The sequence below is a fragment of the Oryctolagus cuniculus genome, chromosome 11 (genome assembly GCF_051225735.1).
Source record: "Oryctolagus cuniculus isolate XC-2025 breed Fujian yellow rabbit chromosome 11, ASM5122573v1, whole genome shotgun sequence".
Classification (NCBI taxonomy): Eukaryota; Metazoa; Chordata; class Mammalia; order Lagomorpha; family Leporidae; genus Oryctolagus; species Oryctolagus cuniculus.
In genome coordinates, this window is record NC_142877.1 from 45,552,310 (window position 1) to 45,577,938 (window position 25,629).

Here is a 25,629-nt window from a genome sequence, read left to right on the forward strand (position 1 = left end):
ACAGCAGCAAGGCTACCGCTGCTGCTAAATGTCCAGCATGCCAACCACAGGGACCAGGGAACCTCCCGTGGCACCAGCCCTCACAGAGACCAAGCAGCCCCTTGAGAGCAGGTTGATTGCACTGGACTCCTTCCACCATGGAAGAAATAGCTGTCCATCTTGGCTGCAGACAACATATATATTCCACATATGAGTTTGTCCCCCCTGGCCTTGGGACTTCAGCTAGCACCATACAAAGAGAGTTTGCAGGGCATTTGATGTAGATTTGATTTGTGACATAAGACCCCCCCCCCTTATATCACGTTGGATGGAAAGGCCAAGATGGTGTAGCAGTGATGTCACACCCTACAAGTTCTGCTACGTTCATCACCATGGAGAAGCTGCCAGCATGACAGAGTGGGTAAGTCACCTGCTTATGGCACAGCCCATGTGCTTGCTAACCAAGAGATACTGTCTTACAAGGATGAGGCTCTATAATCCAGAACATTCCACGTAACCTAAATTAATAACTATTATATGGTACTGTGTCCCCAGTAGCTAAAATAAATATGTCTAGGAATCAAGGGGGTGAACACAGAAGTAGCCCCATATGCTATCACCTCCCATGATGTCTTTGGCAATCTGTTCTGACCATCTGTGTAAATCTGGTTCCTGGAGCTGGTCCTGTGGTGTTACTAGTTTAAGCCTCTGCCTGTGGGGCTGGCATTCCATGTGTCCTGGCTGCTCCTCTTCTGATCCAGCTCTCTGCTATGGCCTGGGAAAGCAGTAGAAGACAGCCCAAGTCTTGGGCCCATCTACCTGCATGGGAAAACCAGAAGAAGTTCCTAGCTTTGGATTGGTGCAGCTCTGGCTGTTGTAGCCATCTGAGGAGTGAACCAGTGGATGGGAGACCTCTCTCTCTCTCTTTCTCTCTCTCTCTGCCTTTGCCTAATAAATAAATAAATCTTTTTTTAAAAAAAATTACATGGTAAAAAAATAGAAATAATGCAAATGTCCATCCACAGTAGAATATACACATATATCATGGTTTACTGACATAGTAGAATACTATCATGGGAGTAATTATGGTGAACTGCAACCACATGTTTCAATATGCATGGACCTTATGAATACATACAAAGCCAGTTCAAAAGGTTTATGAAAAAGTGGAATCAAAAGATGCAGCCAAAAAATTTTGAAATTCATGTAGCATTTTTCATAATATGCATCTCTCATGAACTTTCTGAAGACCCCTCTCATATGCAGGGGTACACCTTTGTATTCTTGCATGAAAAAAATCCAGGCACAAAAGGGCACAAACTACTTGAATTATGTCAAGTTCAAAAACAGATGAAACTAATTCATGTTGTCAGAAACATGGTTACCCTTGGGTAACAGTATTGACTGTTTGGAGACACTGGTGGAGGGCGAGGGGAGGGGTGCTACTGTTCTTTTTCTTGATCTGGTACTGATTACATGAATGAGATTCACACTGATACGCCTACATGTGTACTCTTCGATATTAATGTGAAGAGTGTCCCAAACTCAGGGAAGATGCTAGAAGACCCAAGACTCCTGGACCAGAGACAAAGGACTTCATCACTGATGGCAATCATGAATTCAAGTCTGCATCAGTTCCCTTCAGCCCCCAAACACCAACAGGAGTGACATGGAGGTGAGCTCTGGTGAATAATGCACACACAGTGGGTCTGCATCTCACTTGAGAAATCCTAGCTTAGGAAACTCCAATCTTGTAATCAATCAAACCCTACCCAGACTTTGTCCTGGAGGGGGACATTATCTTCACTATACTGAACAGCAAACCAATCTCTGTCTTACAAGGCTGTTTACAAAACCCTTGAAAAGATAGTCTGGAAAAAGAGATCTCAGTGCTCACAAAATTGCAAAAACATGAGAGACTGACAGAGAACTGTCTCCCAACAACACTGCAATACAAAGTACATTTGAAAAATCATTGAAGGGGATTGACATGGCACAGCAGGTTAAGTGGCCACCTGCAACACTGACATCCCATAATGGAGCAACAGTTCAAGTCCTAGTTGCTCTGCTTCCAATCCAGCTTCCTGCTAACGCACCTGGGAAAACAGTGGAAGATGGACCAAGTGCTTAGGTCCCTGCCATCCATGTGGGACACCTGGATAGAGTTCATGGCTCCTGGCTTCAGCCTATTCCAGCTCTGGCCTTTGCAGCCATCTGGGGAGTAGACCAGCAGATGCAAGACTTCTCTGTCTATGTCTGTCTCTCTGTCATTGTATCTTTCAAATAAAAATAAAAAGGTTGGCAGTGCAGTGCAGTGAGTTTTGCTGCCACTTAAGACACTCGCATCCCATATCTGATCACTTGTTCAAGTCTCCAGCTGTTCCACTTCTTTTTTTTTTTTTTTTTTGACAGGCAGAGTGGACAGTGAGAGAGAGAGACAGAGAGAAAGGTCTTCCTTTTGCCGTTGGTTCACCCTCCAATGGCCACCACGGCCGGCGCGCTGCGGCCGACGCACCGCACTGATCCGATGGCAGGAGTCAGGTGCTTCTCCTGGTCTCCCATGGGGTGCAGGGCCCAAGTACTCGGGCCATCCTCCACTGCACTCCCTGGCCACACCAGCTGTTCCACTTCTGATACAGCTCCATGCTAATTCTCCAGCGAAGGCAGTGCTACTTGGGCAGTAAACCAAAGGACAAAAAAAGCTTCCTCTCTCTCTCTCTCTTTTAGTTTCTCTCTCTCTCTCTCGCTCTCTGTCAGTAAATTTTAAAAAGCAATGTCATCAGGCAAATATTAAAAAAAGATAAAACCTAGAATTAAAAAGCATATACATATATACACACATAAACACAGATAAATTTAGGAGCAGGTGTTCAGCCCAGCAGTTAAGATGCCCTCATCCCACATCAGAAGAACTTGAGCTCAATTCCTGGCACTAGCTCCTGGCTCTAGCTTCTTGCCAACACATATCCCAGGAGCTAGTGCTGATGGCTCAAGTAATTGGGCTCCTACCACCCACGTAACCCAGATAATTTTTCCAGCTCTTGGCTTTGATCCTGGTCCAACCCCAGCCACTGATAGAATTTGGGGAGTGAACAAGCATAGGGAAGCTCTCTCACGCTCTGTCTCTCAAATAAAAGAATACATTAAAAAATTTATTTTGGTGTCAAAAACTTTGAAATCCTGCAGACTTTTTCAAGATATGCATTTTCCATGAACTTTTTGAGAGCCTCTCATGTATATCTATGTACTTACATTTAGACTATATATACACACATCAAATATACATATATATACATTTATGAGTATAGAGAGAGACAGAGGCAGAGAATAGTGATTTGGGATTCATATAGAAAACAAGTGAGGGCCAGCTTTGTGGCACAGAGGCAGAGAGAGAGAGAGAGAGAGAAAGGCCTTCCATCCACTGGTTCACTCCCCAAATGGCTGCAACAGTAGAAGCTGAGCCAATCAGAAACCAGGAGCCTAGAGCCAGGAGCTTCTTCCAGGTCTCCCACGTGGGCCATCTTCTACTGCTTTCCCAGGCCACAGCAGGAAGCTGGATTGGAAGTGGAGCAGCCAGGTCTTGAACCGGTGCCCATATGGGATGCCGGCACTGTAGGCAGTGGCTTTAACCACTTGTATACTACAGTGTCTGTCTAAGTGTTTACAGCGGGTGATAATGGAATCAACCGAGGCCTTCAGCAACCAGCCAGTCAACCAGATGCTCCTCCATCCATACATGCCTGTCCCTGCGGAGCCCCAAGATACCCCCAGCAGGCCCCTGTAGACGACATCCCCAGTCTGCAGGAAGTAGCCAGAGAGACTCATCGTCGCCCCCTTTCCTATCATCAAAAGGTCGGGATGGTAGCTTTGGGATCCGCAAGGAGGAAGGCCTATACTTCCGGGAATGGAGAAGTCCCTACCTGTACTTGCGGGGAAGAAAAGTCCTTGCCAAGGTCCCTGCGGGTGCCTAAAGGTCAACCAATGAGGATCAGACCCGCCTCAACCTTTAACCCCCATGCCCTGAAGCTGTAAAAGGAGCTCTCCCAATCTCTGATGCGCGACTTCTCCGGCCCCTGCTCTGTTGCTCTGTTGGGGCTGTGGAACCTCCCCCAGGAGTGGAACCCCAATAAAAGCCTGTGAATTAGAGCCGGCGCCGTGGCTCAATAGACTAATCCTCCACCTTGCGGCGCCGGCACACCGGGTTCTAGTCCCGGTTGGGGCGCCGGATTCTGTCCCGGTTGCCCCTCTTCCAGGCCAGCTCTCTGCTATGGCCAGGGAGTGCAGTGGAGGATGGCCCAGGTGCTTGGGCCCTGCACCCCATGGGAGACCAGGAAAAAGCACCTGGATCCTGGCTCCTGCCATCGGATCAGCACGGTGCGCCGGCTGCAGCGGCGGCCATTGGAGGGTGATCCAACGGCAAAGGAAGACCTTTCTCTCTGTCTCTCTCTCTCACTGTCCACTCTGCCTGTCAAAAATAAAAAAAAAAAAAAAAAAAAAAAGCCTGTGAATTAATCAATTCATCTGCCTGGGAAGATTTGTTATGCGCCGGACACCTTGCATTGGTTTCACCATGGAATGTGCTGTTGATTTCAGAAAAACCACATCATCTTTTGTGCTCCCTTTTCCTACATGTTAATAAAGTAGATCTGGGGCCAGCGCTATGGCAAAGTAGTAGAGCCTCCACCTGCAGTGCTAGCATCCCATGTGCTACTCCACTTCCAATCCAGCTTCCTGCTGATGGCCTGGGAAAGCAATCAAGATGGCCCAAGTCCTTGGGACCCTGTACCCATGTGGGAGACCTGGAAGAAGCTCCTGGCTTCAACCTGGCCCGGCCCTAGTCGTTGTGCCCATTTGGTGAGTGAACCAGTGAATGGAAGACCTCTCTCTCTGTCTCTCCCTCTTTCTGTCTGTAACTCTGCCTCTCAAATAAATAAATAAATAAATCTTAAAAAAAAAAAAAAAAAGTAGATCTCTGTTCCATAGGCTCATGATGAGCCCAGCGATGAAACAAAACAAATAATATTTATTATAGATTACTATAAATATGTTATTATAAATACATCTTGTAAATCCATAGAAAATATAGAAATACATAATTAAAGAAAGCTTTTCAAAATATCAGTGCTGCCCTGAATATGGAAGCAATCACTATAGGAATAACGAATTCCCAGTGACCATGAATTCATGCCCAGGGAGCCTTGTGGTTATCATCGCCAGACTTCAGTGACCCCGATTTTGTCCCTCTTCTGTAGCTACGATACTACAGGAAAACAGGAATGTCAGAAGAGTGACAGTCACAGCGAGGTGTGTAGGGGTGCCTGTGTGTGTGTGTGTGTGTGCGTGTGTGTGTCTAAGGGGTAACATTTTCTCATTGACTCTCATATAGCTCATGCAAAGGACTGCTGACTATTCATTGATCCATCCCATATCCACAAGTATGCCATTAGAAATGCATTACTTATCTATATTTTTGCCATGTTGAAATAATTCAGTGTTGATCCTTTGCGAGATAGGTTTGCTACCTTTAAACCGAAGTGACAACACCACCCAGGCTGTCTTGAGTTTCTCTCCAGTTGTGCTGATGTCCTTGATGTGTCTAACAACCCAGAGACTGCCTGTGAGGATCCTTCTATGTCACCATTAAATTGAAAAAGGCCTGAAACATCAAAATCTCACTTCTGGCAAGGAAGGGAAGTGGGAAAAGAGCAAACTGATGCATATGCATGAATCACTCCCAACCTGCCCGGATAAATAGCACTGGCCTCCTTTTCCTCCTCTTCGCTGGTCTCATAATTTCCTCCTTGAAGATGCTGCACAGGAAGTAGTAAAAATGACTTCTAAGGCCTCTTAAACACACATCAACACCTGTGTTTGGATGAGGAGACCTTTTCTTGCACACAGCAAACGATGTCCCTCTAGTCTCAGCAGCTGGGGGCCGACGGGAACTGAAACAATTTGCCACGTAGGGTCTGGGTTTTGTGACAACCTAGTGATGCTGAGAGAGATAACCAAATGCCGGGTCAGAGAACTTTGTCTAAAGATGGCAAGTGAAGGGGATCCAGCTTTGGGCTTCATCTGCGACCCTGAACGTGGGGATTCGAGGGGCAAATATAGGATCTGCATAGAAGGCAGGGACAATTGGGGCCACTGCCACAGAAAAGGGGTGCTATGGGATTTGGAATGAAACGCAAGACCGCAGAAGCAAGCAGTCAAAGCACGGCCTCGCGGTGTCTTTACAGAGGCCCCCCGCACATCCTTGCATTGTTTCAGCACGGAGTGCTGCTTGTGCCAGCGCTGACATACGACGTGACATAGTGCCAACAATTTTACTGTTTCCCTCGCTCTCCTTCCGAGGGATATTTATAGACTGCGCATTGCATTTGGTGCGGCTGTCCCACACAGTTATCTTCCTGGGCGTGGATCAAATGTAGATCTGGGTGTCGAAAGACATTTACATAAGTGCTGCCGGGGACCAGGGGGTGGTGGTGGGGGGGGGGGGGAGGCCAGTTCTTCTATTATTGCCAGAACATTTAAATCTTAATGACTGGCATTGTTGTCTCAAAGACGGTGTTTTTCCTGCTGAGAAACTGCATTAGATTCAAGAAACGGAGCTCATTTCCATTCTCTCAGCAGTCTCTCTAGAAATGACATGCAGTGCTTGAAACTGTTTATTTCCAAATTCAGGCCTCCCTCGCATCACTCATCAGCTTCAATTACCAGTTTTCCGGAGCCGAGCCATCAGGCAGTCTGACACCGGGGTCCGGCCTAATTCCCACCTTCTCCAGAGTCAAGAGCATAATGTGCGGATGAAAAGGTGCAAAATAGCCTGGACTTCATTAGCATGCAGGGCCTGGCTGTTCATTTGCTGGCTGCGAATGGAAGTTCTGACACTCAGAGCTTGCTGCAAAATGAGAAAAGTCCTCTTCAGGGGAGATGAGGTCCTCGGCGGTGAGGGAAGGTCATCAAAAAGACAGCCGCTGCCCTTGCTCCCTGCTCTCCATGACTGCTTATTGATTCCAGGGACACCTCATTACACGCCGGATCAACATATTATTGCCATGTTCTGGGACTGAATTGTTTACAAGTGTCTTTATCGCCGCCAAAGGCCTGCCCAGAGATGCGTGACTATACTCATTTGGCTGTGACCGGCCAATTATGTGTTATCCGATATGTGGCTGGGGATCTTGATCTTTGCCCCGGTCTTCTCCTGGCATCAACACAGTCCCATTTACTACTTCTTTCTAACCACTCTCTGGGAAAGTAGCCATTAGCCTGTCAGTGCGTGTATGTGTGTATGCGTGTGTGTGCGTGCGTGCGTGCGCGTGTGCATGTGTGTGTATTACCTCTGCTACTGGGAATCCAGGCATTGCTCTCCTACTTACTATGCATGAGGTTCATAATCATTTGGGGGGAAGAAATTCTCTGCTTCTCTCTATTTCTCTCCCTTCTGTCTCTCTCACACAATACACCTCTCTCTCTCTCTCTCTCTCTCTCTCTCTCTCTCTCTCTCTCTCGTTGATGGCATCCAGGATAACCCACACAATTTGCAATCAGTATGCACTGCAGACAGCCCAATGCAGCTTGCTCGATGTTCCCTCTGCTTACACAGAGGCCCTATGAGAGCGCTGTCATATTTTATTTGGGCATAACCACTGCAAAAACCACTGCACAGGACCATTTTAATCTTTCATTACAGACACTTCTATGGCTCCATAAAAGAAAGAGTGGAATAGCAACTCGATTAAAAACTCAGTAAAGAGATGGTGCAAGCCCCTCTCCGCCCCCAAAAAGTGGAGATAAAGCCACCGTTTCAACCCGGGTGCATTCTGCAACAGGAAATCAAGGTCCCATTTCCCTCCGACCTACCAACCGTGAGGACCGACATACTTTAATGATGCTGAGAATTGACAACTTCCGCTTCTTTTTATGAATAGTGCTTAGAGAAGGCTGAATGACTCTGCCAAACCGTCGTGCCATCTCAACCCAAGACGAAAAGAGGGACCATTTCATTTACATTTCTGACTGCCACAAAAAAAAAAACGGCTCTTTAATGAGGTTTCCAGTGCCAGGAGCTAGCAAAGCAAACGCCAAGAAACTTGCCTTTACTCCTCCTGGAAGCCTATGTCCTTGGCAATAGACACATACTACAAGGAGTGAAATGAAACTCAGGAATTTGCCTTTCAATTTCTAAGTATGCTCATTTCCAGCAGTTTCCCAGATCTGTTTGGTTTTTCTCTGTCCTGAAACTAATTTTCTCCAGGCATTTGTGTCCCTTTCTGGATTTTTGGAAAGGAGTTTCCTAAAGGCATCAAGTTCCTTCTGTTCCTTGTGACACCTCTCAGTCCTGGCTTTCTGACAAATGACTAACTGAAAAGGTGAAATAGGACCCTTCAGCTGAACTAAAGAGTCACTGGAGAGATATTTGCTCCACCAAGTGTTGAAGGACCCTGCAAATTCTGTAGTATCCTCAACCAACAAATAGAAGAGAGGGAGGTGATTGGAAGGATGGCTCTTGATTTATTTTTGGAGACGCGCTTGCACGTGGAGAAGTTTAGTCAAGGGAGAAAGAGGGAATGGACTGCTTTCCAAGGTCCCCATCTGAGCAGCAACTCTCAGTGTGAGTAGCAGGACTTGGGAATTGACAAAAAGGATGACTCTCCATAACTAGGGGTCATCCAAAAGGAAAAGGGTTTTTTTTTTTCCAAGAATTTCTAAGAGATTGCAATTATGTGAAGTGGCATTGCCCAGTCAGTGGGCAATTTGGGGTTGCATGTTGCAGGCAGAAGGGAAAGCCCCGTGCATGTGTGTGTATTACCTCTGCTACTGGGAATCCAGGCATTGCTCTCCTACTTACTATGCATGAGGTTCATAATCATTTGGGGGGAAGTTTCTGCCGACTTTTGTAAGCAAGTCATCTGTCATTTCAGCCATAAAAGAGAATTCCTCTCTATCAAAGCGTTAATGCCTCATCTTCTTAATGTGTCCTCTAGATTGGTACCGGAAGATTTTCTTTGACTGACGGGATGGTCAGTAATCAACCCTTTGAATGTCTTCCCTATCCTTAGGAGTCACAGGTGCTTGCGTGCATTTTCTGATGGTTAATAGAAAATGATTCACACCGTCCGCAAGCACACTGCTGTACTCAATATAATGTTGTGCCAGGGAATTTTCTAGAAACTTTGCATACATACACAATCCTGTGACTTAGATATTGCTGTTCCCACTTTACAGAGGAGCGAATTTTTTCAAAACTCCCCATCTGATAGATTGTCCCAATGTGCTCAAGGCTACATGGCTAGTGATAGAAACAGAATTTAAGCCCAGGTGTGGCCCCTGGCAAAGCCCAAGCCCTAGTCTGTTTCCCCCTAGAACACAGCATCCATGACACATTTCTGAGCTTTCAGTGAAATGCATTTTCTGCACACCAGCCAACAACCGAGAGTTGTTAGTTTGGGTAGCGAATGTGTGGAAACCAGCACCTTTAGCACATGTGATATCCTTAGCCATGGGATGAGTTCAGCGAGCCTTTTCTGACAGACAGACTAAAGAGAGGTTTGATTCAAAGGGAAAATCTAGGCCATTTAATTAAAAAGTAGGGTTGGGCTGCAGGAAGAAGGTGTTCAGGGAACTGTGGAAGTGCCCCCACTATTTGGCAGCAACAACTTCCGGAACAGGGAGTCCTGTCAATCTTTGGCTCCACTGCTCACGGCAGTCATCTGTGATGTGCCCTCTGTGTTTCCACTAAAGGACAGCATACTCTGCGATCACTGATGGCCACTTTCCCCATGGGCCTACTCTCCTTGGGCAACCCCATGACTGTGGAGCCAGTCACAACACAGGAGACTGTATGCTACAGACGTGAGGGGTACCCATCCATGGACTGCAAACCCACACCAACCTGTTCATAGGTTCTGGAATCTTCTTTGGCTCATGGTCTCATCTTTCTCTGCTGTCCGTGGGAACGTTAGCCATCTGCTGATGCCCTGGGCAAAGCAGCCTTCGGCATGCCTCCTGAGACCACTGGCCTGGCTGATCGGAAGGGAGACAAATTCTCGTCTCTGGTTCTCCTTCCTTCAGCTTCAATGGCCTGGAATCTTCCAGCAAATTCGCGCTGCCCTAGTTTCTTCTGTGAGAGAAAGAGAAACACTGCCTTTACCGGTCGATTTACACTAAGGCTTTGGGATTCAGGTTTGGACCCTCTCCTTCCTACTCCATCTCCAGCAGGTAGCACCTGCAGTATAAAGAAGGGCATTGCTTGCTACAGGGGATTGGACATGGCAGAGGGTTGGTGGTATTTGGAAAGGGGAGGGAGGCCATCCAGCCACTCATCTGATATCCTTAGCCATGAGATGGGCTCAGGTGACTCATTCCATATATGGCCATTCTTGCACGTACATCACCTAAGCCACACTTGGGCTGGGAAGACCTCAAAATTATGGGGCTCTCATAACAAGCAGTTGAGAGTTCAACAGCAAGCTGCTAGAAATGAGCTCTTGGGGCCAGCGCTGTGGCATAGCAAGTAAAGCCACCACCTGCAGTGCCGGCATCCCATATGGGCACTGGTTCAAGTCCCGGCTGCTCCACTTCCCATCCAGCTCTCTGCAATGGCCTGGGAAAACAGTAGAAGATGGTCCAAGTCCTTGGGCCTCTGCACCCAGAAGAAGCTCCTGGCTCCTGGCTGCGGATCAATTCAGCTCCAGCCGTTGCAGCCATCTGGGGAGTGAACCAGTGGATGGAAGACCTCTCTCTCTTTCTCTCTCTCTCTCTTTCTGCCTCTCCTTCTTTCTCTGTGTAACTCTGACTTTCAAGTATATAAATAAATCTTTAAAAAAAGAAATGAGCTCTTAGGATCTAGATCTTAACTCAAGGGCATATGCATGCTGGTCATTCTCTCCACTTCACTCCTACTTCTGTGACTTTCCTTTGTCTCTGCACAGATATGCACAAAGAGCCCACCATGTGCTCCAAGCTGAACAAAGGATCCTTAGAGCTCTAACCTACACTTTCTGCCCTCAAACAGGCAACAATCAACAACAACATAAAGTGTCACAAAACAGTCACTGATTTAGAACACAATAACATAAAAAGTGTGTGTGCTAAGTGACGCCCCAGGAGTTGGAAGAGGGTTATAGGAGGCTTCCGTGGACTAGCACCATGGGAAAGGCTTCCTATACGAAGGAGGCTAGGAGAGTGTCTTAGGGATTTAAATAAGTAGAAGCAGGTAACTAGGCATGACAGGTCCAAATATGGCCACCTTCAATTCCTCTCATTCCATGCAAAACAAGGAGCTTATCTCCCCTTCTCTTGGATCTGGTCAGATCTTATGACTCGCTTTGACCATTAACATGAGACGGAAGTGATGAGTCCAGGACTTCCGGCCGCACAGGCCTTACAAAGACTTCCAACTCCCATTGCCTCCCTCCAGGAGCACAGCTGTCATGCTGTAGAGAAGCCCAGGCAAGGCTGGGCAAATGACTGGGGGCACGTGAAGACAGGCCCTGGGAGATGAGAGGCCACGGTGGACTCTCCACACGAATCTGCCCAGCTGATCCACCACAGAGAAGTACCCAGAAAGTGCTGCTTACATTTTTGATCCACAGAATTGTAGAAAAAATAAATTGTTGTTGTTTTAAACCACTAAGTTTTGGGTAGTTTGATAAGCAGTGATAGATCAATGAAACAGGAGGGGCCGGCGCTGCAGCTCACTAGGCTAATCCTCCGCCTTGCGGCGCCGGCACACCGGGTTCTAGTCCCGGTAGGGGTGCCAGATTCTGTCCTGGTTGCCCCTCTTCCAGGCCAGCTCTTTGCTGTGGCCAGGGAGTGCAGTGGAGGATGGCCCAAGTGCTTGGGCCCTGCACCCCACGGGAGACCAGGATAAGTACCTGGCTCCTGCCATCGGATCAGCGCTGTGGGCCGGCCGCAGCACGCCAGCCGCGGCGGCCATTGGAGGGTGAACCAACGGCAAGGGAAGACCTTTCTCTCTGTCTCTCTCTCTCTCACTGTCCACTCTGCCTGTCAAAAAAAAAAAAAAAAAAAAAAAGAAGAAGAAAGAAAAGAAACAGTAGGGAAAACGGGGTGGACAAAGGTACTGAACTCATTTGCATGAAAACATGGCAGAAATAAAATGAGAATTAACGCAGACGTTATCAGGGGAGCCCTAAATTGAGTAAACCTATCTGGCTAGAGCAGACATTTCAGATTAGCAACTACAAGATATAGATTGGTAAACTGGGCTCAAGTAACTACAATGCAGGAAGATCTTCAAGACTGTGTTCAATGCCTGTTGGTGTAGAAGTTGTCAGTGTCATCCTTATCCTTATATGTCAGTGTGTACCAGCTCAATATTCAACCACCAGCACCTTGCTCATTGCCTGGGAGGTTTTGTTGGTTTGTGTGGCCCCTGATGCTCCCTCCACCTACGCATCAGACTAGAAGAGCTGAGGAGGTAATGCTCACCGAGCAGCTCACAGCTGAAGACTGATGGGGACTCGTAGACAAATGCCCCAGCTCAGATGGAGTCACTATAAGGCAGATGCTCGATGCTTTTTCCCAAAGTTCTTCCAGTAGAATTAAATTCCTCTTGGCCACAATGGTAATTTGATAGATAACGCATATTAACAATTCCTTTCCCTCTGCATCTCTCAACCTCACTCCCCTGCTTAGGTTTCCTGAGATGATCATTTGGAGGTTAAACCAGCGGATGGAAGATCTTTCTCTCTCTGTCTCCATAAACTGCTTGCCTGTGGAGAAACCCAAACTACGATACTTTCATTTTACATTTAAGAAAAATACGTCCAGAAAACAGACTACCTGGAGCGGGTACCAAAATATGCAGCTTTCCAAACAGAATAAAAATGTACTTCTGTCCATACAACATCTAGGATGGGAAGGCAAAGTCTACTCCAGGAAGTCATGCTGGGAGCCCAGGCCACTGGGGGAGCTTTGCCATCCTCTTTATATGGCTTCCATTAGCATCATTCCCAACCAGCAAGAAGTGAGGAAGTGCAAGTGTGAACTGGGAATTACTCATGTCATTTCTGTATGTGTGCCATTAGTGGGCCACATGTAGCTGCAAGGGAGTCTGGGAAATGTAGTCCAGCTGGACAGACACACATCCAGCAAGAAGAGAATAAATTGGTGAGATGCCGCAGATAGGAGTCTGTGATGCAGGAAGACTGAGTAATTGCCCAAGTTAGTTAGTGGACAAGTAGAACTCTAAGCCCTTCTGCCCACTATCTTTTTTTCTGCTATCCTCATTTTCATTCCAACTGGACTATGGCAGATCCCCAACATCGTGTTGAAGATCTGGTACTCAGCAGGGCCCATCTGCCCTCCTCACAGAGGCAGCAAAGCAGCACAAGCCCTTGTGGCCCCTCTCAGACTCCTGGACTGGACTTCCTGGCCAAAGCAAATACTACAGAAGGCTCCCCAGACCTTACTGACCCTCCCTTGTAAGCAAACTCAACCCCACTACTAGTCCATGTTACTCCATGGTACAGACATAAAACTGGAACCCCAGGGTTGGTGTTGTGGCGTAGCAGGTTAAGTCTATGCCTGTGACATTGGCATCCCACACAGGTACCGGTTCGAGTCCTAATTGCTCTACTTCCCATCCAGTTCTCTGCTAATGTGATTGGGAAAGCAGTGGAAAATGGCCCAAGAGCTTGGGCTCCTGCACCCATGTGGGAGACCATGAGGAAGCTCCAGGCTCCTGGCTTCAGCCTGACACAGCCCTGAACCAGTGGATGGAAGATTCTCTCTCTCTCCCTCCCTCCCTCCCTCCTTCCCTCCCTTCCTCTCTCCTGCCCTCCCTCTTTGTGTGTGTGTGTGTGTGTGTGTAACTCTGGCTTTTAAATACATAAATCTTAAAAAAAAATACTGGAACCCCTTACCCAAGAAATTTTACCACCATATACAAGAAGAGTGTCTTCAGAAGCTCACAAATCAGGATGGGCATTGGGCACAAGGGTGAAGTTACTTCTAGGAAGCCTGCATCCCATATCAGAGTCCCTGGTTCTAGTCCTTACTACTCCATTTCTGAGACAGCTTCCTGCTGATATTCCCCAGTGAGTGGCAATAGGCTCAACTACTTAGGACCCTGCCATCCATGGGAGACCCAGATTGAGTTCCAATCTCCCAGCTTCAGCTTGGCCCAACGCTGGTTGGTGTGGGTATTTGGGGAGTGAACCTGCAGATGGAAGATCTCTCTCTCTCTCTCTCTCTCTCTCTAAGATTTTCAAATTAAATAAATAACTTTAAAACTCACAAAACTACAAGAACAATGATGTGAAGTTTTGAGAAGTTGATTGTAATCCTGGCCAGAGAGAAAGAGAGAGAGAGGAAGCACCAGGGGATTGGCTGATGTCTGTGGTGATCAGAGACATCTTCCAATCATCTCTGAGGAGCTTCCTTCCACAGCCTGCAGTTATCTACAGGCTGACAACCGTCTCCCCTTGAACCCATAGATGGAGATGCTAGATAGCCAAGGCCACTCAGAACAGCTCACTTAAATATTAAAGAAGAGAATGGGGCCGGTGTTGTGGTGTACTAGATGGAAACACTGACCCTGGCATCTAATATGGGTGCTGGTTCGTGTCCTGGCTGCTCCACTTCCAATCCAGCTCCCTGCTAATGGCCTGGGAGGGCAGTGTAAGGATGGCCCAAGCTCTTGGGCCCCAGCACCCATGTGGGAAACCTGGAAGAAGCTCCTGGCTCCTGGCTTCAGCCCAGCCCAGCCCGGCCCAGCCCTGGCCATTGTAGCCATCTGAAAAGTGAACCAATGGATGAAAGATTTCTCTGTCTCTCCTTCTCTGTAACCCTGACTTTCAAACAAATAAAAAGATATTTTATGGGGGCTGGCCCTGTAGCATAGAAGGTTAAGCCTCTGCCTGCAGTGCCGGCAACCTATATGGGTACCCGTTCAAGTTCCAATTTCCAATCCAGTTCCCTGCTAATGCTCCTGAGAAGGCAGTGGAAGATGGCCCAAATCCTTGTACTCCTACACCCACATGAGAGACCTGGAGAAAGCTCGTGGCTTCTGGCTTCAGATTGGCCCAGCTTCAGCCATTGTGGCTATTAGGAGAGTAAACCAGAGAATAGAAGATTCTCTTTCTCTCTCTCCTTCTATGTATCTCTGCCTTTCAAATACATAAATAAATGTTTTTTAAAAAGAAGAGGAGGAAAGTAAGAGCAGACAGGTTTATCTAAATGGATCCTATTCTTAATGTTCATATTCTGACCTGCATTTTTGAAATTCAAATTCAAATTTTTACTAGATTTGGATTTAAGTTGTGTATGCAGAAACCATCTCCCCCACCAAAATGGTAATGGAAGCAATGAATTAGAAGAATTTGTCTAATGGCTCTGTGCTTCTCTCTCAGATTAAAAAAAAAAAAAAGGCCTTTTATCTTCATTAGAGATTGCACTGTGTTTTAAAGTCATTATTCTATCCCTTGATCATTCTTCAATTTTTCCAAAGATAGGAGGTATATATCTATATCAGTTAGGTGGACATTACCAAGGTTTACATTGACTTATTATAAACACCACCTATTATTGTAATTCTAATATCTTTTAATGACTTATTTAAAAGAGTGAGAGGAAGAATGACAGAAAGAGAGAGGAGAGAAAGAGAGAGAGCTTCTACCTGCTGGTTTGCTCCCCCAAATGCCCACAATAGCCAGGAATGGACCAGGCAGAAGCCAGGAGCCAGGAACTTCATCTGGATCTCCCACATGGGTGGCAGGGTGTCAAACACTTGGCCCATTATCTGCTCCCTCCCAGGCCCATTAGCAGGAAGCTGAATCAGAAGTGGAGCAGGTAGGACATGTAGCGGCACTTCAACATGGGACTTACCTGTCCCAAGCTGCAGCTTTACCCACCATGCGACAGCACCTGCCCCTGTATTTCCAATATTCGCAGTGCAAGTTGAACAGGAGTAGCAGTCACCTCTGATTTGAATTCTACAGAGTAAAAGGGTCCTCTAATCCCCCCCCCCAACAATTTCCAGTGAAGCTCAGAAAAACCTCCTCTAGTCACAGACCTCAGCCTCAGTTGGTAGGCTATGTTGAAAATATGTGTCTAATCACCCCAAAGCTAAGCATTTATCAGGATAATCCTTCCAAACTCATCAACTTTAATGGCATCCAGACGGCTTTTCTGGAGAGGGCTCATTAGTAAAAAAAAATCTCAAAATGTCCATGTTCTGTGGCTTTACTCACACAGTCAAAGATACCATCAGAGTTCCCCGCCTTCTTGTTTAATAGCCATTTTCTGCCCATATATGGCCTTGAAAAATAGTGAAACAAATGTAAAGAAGATAAATATCAAGCATAAAGGAACCACCGCCAAAGGCAAGAGGTTGTGTGCATAAAAATGAGTAACACAGGGCTGCAGATTAAGAAACTGAATATGTTGGTGTTTAAAATGAGAATGGTTCCCAAAAGAATTGATAATGTCCCATTTAAGGAAAGAAATGTTTTCAAATCACTCCGCTGACTAGAGAAGTCTGAATCAAAGTCAAATTAATAAAGGGATGCCGACAGAGACCTCCACTCATAAATAACAGAGATGATTTGTATGCATATAAAAACCTGCAAGACCCGGCACTGTCTATAGTTCTATGGGGAAAATCTAATGAAATGCAAGCAGAAAATGTTAAAAATAGAAATGAATGTGCCTGGTAGAAATGCTATTGTTGTATTCTTGTGACACAATGACTTGTTTTCTGGAAAAGTGATTCTTCAATTGAGCCCTGGCAAGCACTGGATTCATTGTACAGTTGGATTTTTAGATGTATAGGGTTTGCCTATATTTAAAGCTCAGTGCTACCTACCACTCATTAAAGTACGAAGACAAAGCTCTGTCATATTACTGCTTGGGCACTCCTCAGAACTTCAGGGTAGTTTTCAGCGGCTTCAGGTACTTAGATTATCAGCAGTACAGGAAGCAGATGGAAACGAGTGAACTGGTGAGGTGTATGCATCAAACACATGGCAATGTATAGACCCGAAGATAAAAATCCTTGTTGAACCTGCTGGTATATTGAAGTTGCTGCAGAGTAATTCCAGGCTAAACACAGACTTCCAGTGAGCATGGCTGCAATGTGGAGGTTGCAAGAGTTAGAACAAACCAAGACTCCTAGATCAAATGGTTCCTTTCTAGACATTCTATCAGGAACCAACTCTGCTATGGGTGGTGGAAAGATAAAGGGGCATCCTCACTCCAGCAGTGAAGTCTTTAGAGATGAAGATAGTCTTAGGGTCAGTATCTACATTCAGGCCTGTTTTGACAATCGAGGGCATTGTTCTGCAAGTGCCTCCTTTCTGGACTGGGCCAGCTCCACGTTGTGGTTCAGTCCATAGGAGGATGTGTGCCTCTCGGTAAGTCTTCCCGAATACCCATGTCAAGCAGTAAGGAATGTGGGCAAGAGGACGCTAGGAACAAGCCAAGAAAGGATGGTTCCAGCTACAACATCGTAGCCCAGTTTTCTGGGTCTCTAGGTTTATTTTTATGTACTTGTTTTTTGAATAAATAACACCAGCACATGGGGAGCGCGCAGTAGAAAGTTGGTCTCCCTCCAGCCCGCCTTCCCTGGGTCCCTCCTGGGTCCCAGGAGCACCCAGGAGGGACCCTGCAGGTTTTTCCATGCACAAATCCAGCCACCCATCTCAACCATGACCTTAAAGAAAAAACAGCCCCTGATACCTCTCGACAGATCCTCCCCCTCACCCAGGTCTCCCCTGCAGCTCAGGTTGTTCTTCATTCAACCGGGGGTCTCCAAGAAACGACCTGCTCATACCCTAACGACCCCGGCGCAGGCGGTTTGGTCGTTTGTGTGGTTGTTTTGTTGAGGGTTGGGGTCATTACTTAATGACAATGAGTCGTTGTACACATGGTCACCCGCTGATGTTTAAAAGATAAGACATTTGTCAGGGTGGTGGGGGTGGGGGGAGGCCCTCGGCGGGCTCCTGCCAAGACGTTTCCGAACGGAATAGTCATTGGGCTGCCAGATAATTCAGAAACTATTTGTATGAGCTGTTTATCAAATTATTAACCGCACAGATGTTGTTTGGCTGAAGAGCAGCTGAATCCCCTCTCTGGCAGCCGCGGAGAGAAAGGTCTCCAGGAATAATTGGAGATGTGCACGGAATATTAAATTAATTTACTGCTCTTAATTCTTATGCAAATTTTGACCTCCGATGGCGCCTATCAATTACCCCGCGCGCGGTGAAAGCGGAGGCGACAGTTTCTTTTTCTACTCTTTGCTTTTTTTTTTTTTTTTTAAGAACTCGCAAAAGGAAATGTTTGCAATAAGCAGGCGGTGGGAGCAACGGCGTCACTGCACCAATTTAATTGAATCTCCCGAGTTTTAGGGGATGTCCCTGTCCTAGGGCACACCGGGTGCCGGAGGGGAGGCGGAGGAATTTGTGGGGTTGACCGAAATGCAGCCACCAGCAGGAACCGGCGTTGTCTGGGCTTGCAGGCCGCTACGGGCCTGGGCTTCCACCCCGGGCCGGCGATTTGCCTTAAGCCCCCGTGCGCCCCCCGCAACAACCCGAAACGCTCCGGCTGCGGCTCAGGCGCGGCTGGACGCACGTCTTCCTCCGATCTTGGCCTCCAAGGTTTCCATCTGCGCTCTGGCGTCCGCTGACTTATTATTATTTATTTTTTTTCTTAGGGTTTAGCCAGTCCTTGAACAATCCCCAACTTGTTCCTTGGCGGAAAAACTAAGCCAGGGCGCGGCGCGCTCCTGTTCCACGCCACTTGAAGTCCCGTGTGGGCCGAAATCAGACGTCACTGTCTCCCGCGTGGAGAAGACACGCTCGCTCTTTTCCCGGAGCCGAGCAACAACAAAAAACGCCTAGGCTTTGTTTGCGCCGCCGGCCGAGATGCTGCGCAGTGCCTGCGCCCGAGCGGCGGGCTGCAGGGCTTGGGTTCTCCGCGTCTTTCATCCTCTTCCTAATAAGGGAAACTACACCGGGCGCGTCTCGTCGCCAGCCCGGGCCCGACCTCGCCGGGACCTCGGCAGCCCAGTGATGTCGCCGGCGGCCCCCGGCGCAGCCGCGCCTCGCCGCCTGTCAGCTCCTCGCGGGCCCCCCACAAAAGCCAGACAACAATATCAATTAATCATGCAGCGGGCAACAAGGAGATTTATCCCGCGACAAACAGCCCCTCCGAGAGGCGCTGAATGGGCGTGATTAGCATGTGAAAAGGCGAGCAAAACTCCGCGGTTCAACAGCTAAAGAGCAATTTGATGGGGCTGGGATGGGGAAATTACTTGATTAGCGTCCGTCGGAGGAGAGCATGGTGACAGCCCCGCGGCCCGGAATCCGACAGGCGAACAAAACGCGCTGGTAAACGCGGCTCCGAGGAGCGAGCGCGGGCTAGGGAGGGGAGCGCGGGGCCAGCCCCGAGCGGGATCGGGGTCTGGGGGCGCGGAGAGCGGGTAAAGGGACTGACCCGCTGGCCACCGCCAAAGGCCAACGCCTGAGCCCACGGGGGCCACGACAGCTGGCTCTCAGTGCCCGCGCCAAGGGCTCCCAGGCCGGCACGGGGCAGACGCAAGGCTCCCGCAGCCGGTGCGAGAGGTCAACTTTCCTTTTAACACGCTGCCGCGTCTCCGGTCCGCGCAGAGACACAGACGGAGGCGCGTGCGGGAGGGGAAAGCCCACCCACTTGGTCCCTGGAGTCCACTCCGGTTCCCCCCAAGGGGCGCGATCCGCTGCCGCAGCAGCCTCGGCCAGCTTCAGGGCCCAGGCCCCCACGTCGGAGTCGCAACGCTGGCTAGGCCGAGGCTGCACGCGTGGCTCCCCGGTTCCGATTCGCGCAGGCAGCAGGCTCTGGAGTGGGACAAAGCGGTTTTTTTTTTTTTTTTTTTTTTTGCGCACCTCCCTTCCGGCTCCAGCCTCCGCGTTTGAGCTCAGCGCCTGGCGAGAAGGGCTCCTCCATCGCGCCATCCACCGGGCGGAGGTGCGGAGCTGGAAGGGAGAGCCCTACCTGCTTTCGGTGGGCGGAATGCGGCGCTGTCGGTGAGAGCGCGACCGCGGTGGGGTAGGAGCCGGATGGAGCAAGCTCCGGGCCGGCTGGGGCTCTGGCGGCGCTTGGTTGAGCAGCCTCGGCCCTGCCTTGGATCCGGTTACGCTGGGGCCCGAATTGGTGGCGTGGGAAGTTGGGCACGGCAGCGTCCTCCCCAGGCCCGGAGAGCAGCGCCGAATGCCCCTGGCCCAGGTTTTGTTTCGCCTGGAGAATCGGGCCTCACGGACCGGGGGGCTTTTATTGGTGAAGAAGACGAGCGACCTGGAGAAAGGCTAAGGCGCAGGTCAGAGTGCGTAGGACAAGGCCAAGTGCAGCGTGAGGATATGCTTAAGCCCCTTGCTCCCCAGGCGGGCACACACACCTATCCAGCTACCACAGACCTGGCCCCGCAGCTAAAGCCTGCGCCCACCCTGAGGAGAACGCAGGTTTCCTGCTCCACGCGCCTGGAACCGTCCCTTTCGGCTCATACCCACAACTCCCTGCTCCCTAGCTCCTCCCAGTGCCAAGGAAGGGGGAAGGTTCCCACCCGGTCCCCAGAGGCCCAGGCTAACGCGCTCCAGATCTCGGCACCCACGTCCAGGGTCCTTCCGGCTCGGGCTCTCAGTAGGGGTGCACCCGTGAACCCCCCGAAGCCGCCCTTCAATGTGCCTGGCAGAGAAAGAGCCCCTAAGGCGGTGTTCCAGAAGTTCACAAACACAAATGCAATAAAGACTTGAGCTGGCAGATCTGCCATAGCCCTGGCTGTCCGGAACCCACCCAACCCTTTGGCACAAAAAAAAAAAAAAAAAAAAAAAAAAATCAGGGGGTCAAGGCTTTTTATTTTAAAGTGGAGGATAGATCGCCCCATCGAGCTAAACAAATCGTCACTTGGCTGAACAATGTCAATTAACAAACCGCAGCTCGTGACTTCAAAAGGCTCAATTGTTTCTGAGCTGTTTCTGGTATTGGGTGTGCAGCGAACTCCAGCTCGCTGCTGGCCGCGCGCGCCCCTCTCTACTCCGCGGCTCTGTGCCCCCAGACCCTAGCCCAACCCTGCCGAGACAACACTCCCGGCTTGATGGCTGTGCTGAGGGCCTGGAGGGCGCACCCAGAGGCAGAGCGCAACGGCTGCACCAGCGCGGCCCGGCGGCTGCAGCGCGCTCTGCTCTGGGAAGCTGAGACTCGCCGCCCTACAGGGCAGGGCGCACGCCTCGGCTGCGGAGCCCCACACCCCCGGCAGTGACTCAATCAGTGCGCAAAGCCCGCGGGCCACGCAGCAAGACCTGTGGAAATCCCCGTCGCGCGGCCGCCCATCCTTCTCCAAGCAAGGCTAAGGCGCCCTGTAGCTGGAAGCGGTTCCTCCGGGCAGCCGGGCCCGTGCGTTTTAATTGCAAAAGACAAACGGTTCAGCCGTCGCCGGGGCGGTGGCTGGGATAGGTGCCTGGATGCCTTTGCCTGCTTTGCGGCAGAGCTGTTCGCACGAACGGAGCCGGCTCAGGGCTGTCTGGCTTTGTAGTTATTTGTACAAGTTCTGCCCGGTACCCATCACGCTGCCCTGAAAGGCAAAAGAGACCGCTGCAATTTATTCCAATGGGCGGTTTTTAAGAAGCTGGCAATTTGAACCGGCTGGGTGTTATTTAGTGCAATATGAAATCAAATGATCCTATTTCTCAAATAACAGTGTCTGTGAGGAGAAGTGAATCCTTTGAAAGGGTAATTGTCTGCTGATGGTGTTTCCCATTACACCCGATCTTGCCCTAAATGGTGTTCGGCAGCGGGGTGGAGAGCGACGGGAGAAATCAGCGCGCGCCGACCCGCGCTCACGCGGGAGGCGCAAACACGCAGCCCCGCTCGCGTCCCGCACGTCGACGTGCACGGCCACCGGAGGCCACGTCGTGCCGCAGGGGTCCGAAAGCACTGGGCTTGTGGGGGTCCTGTGGATCAGAGGATACGGCTACCTCTTCCTCCTTCCGCAACTCTGGGGACCCGGAGTGCCCTGGCGACTGCTTAGCTGGTTAACGACCATCGGCCGAACAACACCGGGTTTAGATGTCCCTCGCCCCTCCTCCCCGCAACCCAGTTACCACGGAGAACTAGCAATTCTTCCTCCCAAGGACACGCTTCTGTCTCAGCCCTTCCCTGTCCAGCTTCCGGAAGCCAGACGCAATGCCTGGGAAAGACACTGCGCGCCGGGCGCGCGGGGCACGTTACTCACGCCCTATCTTGAGAGAGGACAAGGTTGGTCCTGAGCATTGAAGTTGTCCTCCGTGGGTCCAGCCACTGTTTTTTGTGGAACCAGATACAGGGGCTCAGGTCCCGTCTGCGAGGTGCGCAGACCTAGAGCAAATTTGAGAAACGATGTAGGCAACAAGGCCAAACGCGGCACGTTGGAGCCGAGCGGCGGCCTTGGGTCGTGGACCCCGGGGGTTCAGCGCCACAGCCTGCGGGTACTACGCGGGCTGCCTCTTCGTGGCCGCAGGCAGCAGCCATGGTCCCCAAATTCCTACAAACGCACCTTGAGGGGCGTGGCCTCTTTGGGCAAAGGTGAGTGCGGCGCTAAGAAAAAGGCGCATCCAGGTTTTCAGGCCCAAGGGGCCAAGGGCTGGTGGACGAGGCTTCTGGCCACTTCCGCTCTGGCCTCCCTTTCCGATTCCCTCTCCCTCTAAGGAGAGTTTTGTGTGTGTCCTGAAAATCCTGAACCCAAGGTCCCAATTTGCTAATTTGGGGGGCATTTCAGGCTGCACCTCCCAGGGCCGGTGTGTGGCTGGTTCCCGCTCCAGCAAAAGAGGTCGGCTTTGTATTCCCTGCGTGCTTTTCTGCGAGACGCGCACAGACCGCGAGCTCTCTCTGGGGGCTCATCATCCCCCAGTATTGCTCCGCGCTTCTTCCAAACATCCGAAGAAGCTAGGAGAAGAAAGGGTTGAGCCCTACAGAACCAAAGAGCTGGGCCTAGGAAGCTTCCGCTCCTTTCTCGGAAGGGGGTTCGCGCACCGCACACCAGGCGCGCGGGTCCTGACACGCTCTTGGGCCTGCTTGGCTGAAGCAAAGCGGGCAGCTTGGGTTCACCCGGCGTCCCCATTCGGGATGCCATTTCTCTGCGGAAAGTCCAGCGCGCAGCAGCGGCTGTCTTCCCAGGCCCAGGGCACCGCCTGGACGCGGGGCCTCCAGGAGCGCCAGAGAGGTCGCGGCGCTTTCTTTTTCACTCAACCGGCCTCGGGGCTGAACGACCCGCCCTCCCGGCTTCAAACGTTAAGCCCTTCGACGCGGTCGGGAAGTAGGAGGCGCCACTCTCGGTGTCCCGCCGCTGGCGGCCTCTCGGAGCCCGCGCGCAGTCCCTGAGCCGCGCGCCGCGGCGAACGCAGCGCCCCCATCCCCAACCTCGCGTTCCGGGCGGACCCGCGCGTGGCGGCGGGGACCGTGAGAGGGCAGCCGGCCCGCTAACCCGCATCCAAGCTTCTCCGAGGCGAAGGGATGCCACGCCCGAAGCTTTCCTGGACTCCGGAAGGCGGGAAGTGACCGCCAGGAGGTCCCGCCAGGAGCCTCAGTTTAGATCGGATCTCCGCACCAACCAGAAACACCCCCGAGAGACTCTGCGCCGAGTTCCAGGGGCGTCTCGCTGCCTCCCCCCGGCCTCCGTCTCTTGCCCGGCTGCGTGCACCCGACTTTCCTCCGACGTGCGGAACCCCGAGGTGGCGCGAATCCCGCCGGGCACCGCACAAGCCCGGAGTCCGCGGGCTAGGGAGGGAGCGGGGCTTGAGGCGGCACTCTGTCGGCCCTGTGGGTAGGAAAACCCTCTCCTTAGGTCTCGGAGTCGGGAGACCGCGGGGCCGGGCCGGGCGCCCCCTCTTCCCCAGGGGAGCGGGGTGTGTGCGGGACCCAGGGACGCTAAGCCCCTGTGGTGCAGCAAAGAGGGATTTTTCAAAACCGTCCGTCCCGTGCCCGGGGCCATTTTTCCGGCCCTCTCCGCGCCTTGGCGGGTAGAGCGGGCGCCTGGCGCTACTCGTGGGCTCAGCCCCAAGCTACCCAGGGCCCATGCCTCCCCTCCCCTCGGCCGAACACCCCATCCACCGCCCTCCGCCCCTCCGCAGCCCCACTGACCTTGGGGAGGTGGCTCGCCGGGCGTCGCCAGGCGCTGTGCGGAGGAGGCGCGCGGCTTCGCGCGCAGCCGGGACCCGCGGCCGCTCGGCGTCCGCCCTGGGCGGCCCCCGAGAGCGAGCGCGGAGCTCCCCTCCCCCCACGCCTGATCTTTTAATCACACGGGATATTAAATTATCGAGTCGCTCATTAATCATCACGGGAGTTATTGGGACTAAACTCGCCGCCACGTGTTTTTGACGGCCCGGAAGGCTTCGCGCGGGTCGGGGTGCGTCTGGGTTTGGGGGATGGGATGCGGGGCTCTCACCGCTCCGGGGGAACATCTGGGAGCCCCACGAGACCTGGTGGGGTCTCCTGCCTGGGAGAAAAAAAATATATTAGGAAAAGCGCAGGTTAGATTTGATGAGTTTGGTCTAGGGTTTTTTCAAAAGCCCAGACGCACCCCTCCCGGGCCCGTTCCCTTAATATTGGGATTTTGGTCACGGTGACTAAGACAGCCGGCGGTGTATATGTGATCGACGGCGTCTGTCTTTGCGGTTTTTCAGGAGGACGCGTTACCCACCGTGGACCGTCTGCCGTTAATGTCTTAGACATTGGATGGAGCCAAGTCACCGACGTGGATCAGAAGGATGCGTTTCGCCGGCCTCCAAGGGGCTCTCTCGCCTTTCCCGTACTACCCACGCACAGGAAGACAATAAAGGACTTTAAAAATAAAATTCTCTGGGCTTTCATTTCTAAAATAAACAGTGCGTTTTACCCTGAAGTCGTTAGAAACTGGTTTTATTTTCCCGGGCTGGTCCCCCCCCTCCTTTCCCTCTTCCTTTTAGGTAGCTCTTTTTAAATGAATAGACCAATTAAAATTAAGTCCTTATGACTTGGTTCCGTGCGTAGACGCAAGTGCTCATAAAAAAGCTGTCTTAGTGGCACAAAGGAGGATACTTAGTTCTCAGCACCAGCCAGATACCTCGGGAAGAGATGGTGCAGATGGGAATCTGTCCACTGCCAGTTTTAAAAAAAATACTTCCTTCGAGATTAGAGTTTGGAGGAAATAGAATGCCCCCTGTGCAGTCTCTTTCCACCTTGGCACAGGCCAATGCTAGTAGGAGGCAGAATGCCAGATTCTGCAGGCAAGGCTGTGAATTTAGCTCAGCTGGCAAGCAAAGTTTTCTGAACAAGTAGTAGATCCAATCAATTTGTTTCTGTAAAACAGAAACAAATACCAACGTGGGGCATGCTCAAAATCCTTAATAGCTAAATTGTGTTTAGATTTCTTACCAGAATGCGTGATCAATTTCATAAGCAAAGAAGTACATAAATCCTGACCCCATGGTCATGTTTTACCCCAGAATATCACCGATAATATTCAATGAGTCCAAGACCATTTTCTCTCCTAGGAATCTGTTGTGTACATTTTTCTACCCTGCTCACTAACACACAAAGAGATAGGTATCAAAACTCACACACACACACACACACACACACAGTGAGGGGAGAGCGAGAGGGGTGAGATTCATAAATCCTAAAGATAGAGCAGAGTGC

The 25,629-nt window shown here is 50.6% G+C and overlaps 2 long non-coding RNA genes across 3 annotated transcripts in view; one reads left to right on the forward strand and one right to left on the reverse strand.

Moving 5' to 3' along the window:
* The window catches only part of LOC149123434 (uncharacterized), a 44,290-nt gene extending 19,937 nt beyond the window's left edge, over positions 1–24,353 (reverse strand). For both annotated transcript variants that reach the window (XR_016216035.1, XR_016216036.1), the window contains exons 1-2: positions 24,094–24,353; positions 9,878–10,105 (exon numbers count right to left, since the gene is read on the reverse strand). This is a non-coding gene — a long non-coding RNA (uncharacterized LOC149123434). The remainder of the gene's footprint in view (positions 1–9,877; positions 10,106–24,093) is intronic.
* On the forward strand, positions 17,228–24,806 carry LOC108176625 (uncharacterized). The gene is made up of 2 exons (XR_011380023.2): positions 17,228–19,334; positions 24,636–24,806. It is a non-coding gene; the product is annotated as an uncharacterized LOC108176625 (long non-coding RNA).
* The last annotated feature ends 823 nt before the right edge of the window (positions 24,807–25,629 follow it).